Below are 3103 nucleotides of genomic sequence, written 5' to 3'. Positions count from 1 at the left end.
GTGTGTGTGTGTGTGTGTGTGTGTGTGTGTGTGTGTGTGTGTGTGTGCGTGTGTGTGTGTGTGTGTTGGCAGAGGAATTTTTTCCTGCGAAGCCGGAATCAGTTAATATAAACACATGGATGGAGGTCAGAGAAGGTGCAGGTGAACTCTGCTGCCATCAGCGCTCAAACCTCCAACTTTCCCCGACTCTGACCCCTCTCACCCGTCCTCCTGATCCGACCCCCCCACACACACACCAAACATCTGACTTTGTTTTCTGTTTCTCGTCTCCGTCTCAAATGGCCGACAACTGATCTTTTGAAATGTTAAATAACTTTTTACAGTGTAATTTAAAATACAGTATTACATTTTTTTTAAGCCCTCTAAGTAAATGTTAAGGCACACAAATCAATAGAACCCTGGTCCGGGTTCAGCAGCCTGGATTGAAGTAACATAAAGTTTCAGAATTTTTTTCTTTATTTTGTCCCTTAAAACCATCAAATGTGAAAACTCAAATCAATTCAAAGCCGAACCGGCCTTTCATGCCAGACAGAGATAGTCTCGTTGAAAAATGACAGAGTTGTAAACATTTGAGTAAAACCTTGATAATATTGTAATGCACAATGTGATGCGATACAGGGCCGGTTCTAGGAAAGCCTAATTGAAGGGGCAGGCAGAAACATGAAGGGGGCATCATGCATACACATCATGTTCGAGCATATTTGTTGTTGTTTTTGTTGTTGATTAGTGTTTTCCTCATGGGACTGTGCTGTTACCATAGAGTTATATGCAACACTAGAGGGCGCTCTACTTACGTGACCGTGTGATTCACTGCTGCAACAACGGCCATTACCAAACCTGCCAAATGTCTGTGTTTTGACTAAATAGCCCTGAGTAACAGGTGACTAGGGCATTAACAGAGTACTCGAGTAATCTACACATCGATTGCTAGGACATCTATCGAGGTTAAAAATGTAACGTTGAGTACCCGTAGTGACGTCATATTATGTGACCACCGTATGACCTTAGGGGGCGGTGTTGCACTGTTGCAGGTCACAGAGTATGGTGTAACACCGGGTCCAATCCACAGAACCAGAACCAGCTTCCTCTGACCTTGTTTCACAAACAAAGAGCAAAAAATATTAATCTCTAAACCTATAAAAAAAATCTATAAACATATTAATCTCTAAAACTAAACCTAATGTGCACCACAGCTGGCGGTGGTGCGGGGTGGTCGACCCCCCCCACACACACACACACACTTTTTTTAAGTTTGGTTCCTGTCGTGCTGCACGTTTCTTCACGTTTGCAGTTTAATAATAATAACTAATAGTTTAGTTTTTCCTGTGATTTATTTGCAGTAAGATAAATGGTAGGAGCATAATATACGCTCCCAATGTTTTGTTGGTCTTTTTTTTGTAAATAATTACCTTTTTTTGCAGTTTTATTTATGTATTTATTTTGGTATCTTGAGATCTATGACGTTATCAAATACTCGAGTTCTACTCGGGTTTTATTATGGTAATGTCGAGTTTAAAAATTATATACTTGTTCAACCCCTACAGGTGACTATGTATAAAATGTATGTAATATAATAATAATATAATATTAGAATTTGTATAAAATGTAAAAATGCCAGAAAGCTGTGTGTTCTATGGATGTAGCAACAGAAGAGAAAAGTGAAAACGTCTCCATTCACAAGTCAGCAGATTTGATCTTATTTACCTCAGTGTGACGTGATTCAATCAGAAATGAAGCTAACAACATAACCGTTTAAAGCATCTTATAAAGTTGAAGTAATGGCTGTTAATTATTGAATTGTCTCAGACACTGCTCTGCTGCACAGACTGAATCATGCTACAGTTTAGTACAAATGATAAAATACTACAAGCTGATGTTTCCTCCAGTAACAGCTCATTGTCTGCTCTCTGCATGAATTCTGACAATGCTCTTTTAAAGTTTAGCTATAGATCAGACACTGATCACTGCGATCAGCTGCAGCTAGCAGAGTCTACATGCAGACAATTGATTTTTAAAAGTTACCTTTCAAATTCATCAACTAGTTGGTCATATTATTAAACCAACTACAACTCTTGAAATCATTGCATCATTAGTTAGACCAAATATATTTCCCTTCTATAACATCCAGCTGTTTTACATGATTCTTGTATAAAAGAACATTAATTATAAATTATACGTATAAAGACATTAAAAATAATTTGGGACACGGATCCAGTTGGACTTGCTGTTAATTAAACAGTTGTTTGTCGGCTGGGAGCAGCAGCCTGTTTCCTGTATCGGACTCCATCTTTGCTCCTCCATGATGCACACAACCCCCCACCATCTCCCGACCACAATAAGGTGGCAAACCCTAAGGGGTGGCGTGGGGGGACAGGAAATTAATTAAAAAAATGAAAATAAGAAAAAGAAAAATATCCTTCATGCAAGTTTTAACAACCAACAACATACAGTAATATTAATCGGATGGCCATGAGGCATCTCTTAAATCAATTTGAACCTATAATAACAAAAACCTCAAAAATAATAATATTAATGTAAAAAATCACCAATGATTTTTTCAAACAAACAGAATCAAGAAACAGCATACACAGCATCTATTGGGCTGAGAAGGGGTAGAGGTAGGGCGGCCGACCTGGGACCAGATAGCCACGGGTCGACTCCCCGCCATGCCCACATGTGGTGTCCTTGAGCAAGGCACCTAATCCCTAACTGCTCCACGGATGCTGATCGTGCACTGCGCCACCTGAGTGTATCTCAGGTGTGAGGGGTTAAATGCAGAGAACTCATTTCATCACTGTATGGGAACATAATGATGAGGACAACACATTAGCACTAACATAAAACAAACACTTCATATATATTTTGTTGTTTATATCCTGATACATGCTCAATAATCCAGGTAGAAAAATCTAAAAAACTTAAGTCTGGTCCTCTGGACATTCAAAAAACAAAACAAAACAAAAAATTTATCCATCCATCCATTATCTTTTACCCGATTCTTCCATTTTGGGTCACGGGGGTCGCCGGTGCCCATGTCCAGCAATCACTGTGCGAGGGGTGGGGGACACCCTGGACAGGTCTCCAGTCCATCACAGAGACACAC

Source organism: Nematolebias whitei, chromosome 6, assembly GCF_014905685.2.
Source record: "Nematolebias whitei isolate Nwh7 chromosome 6, NemWhi1, whole genome shotgun sequence".
NCBI lineage: Eukaryota > Metazoa > Chordata > Actinopteri > Cyprinodontiformes > Rivulidae > Nematolebias > Nematolebias whitei.
The sequence above is the reverse complement of the archived record's forward strand: the minus strand, read 5'-3'. Positions refer to the sequence as shown.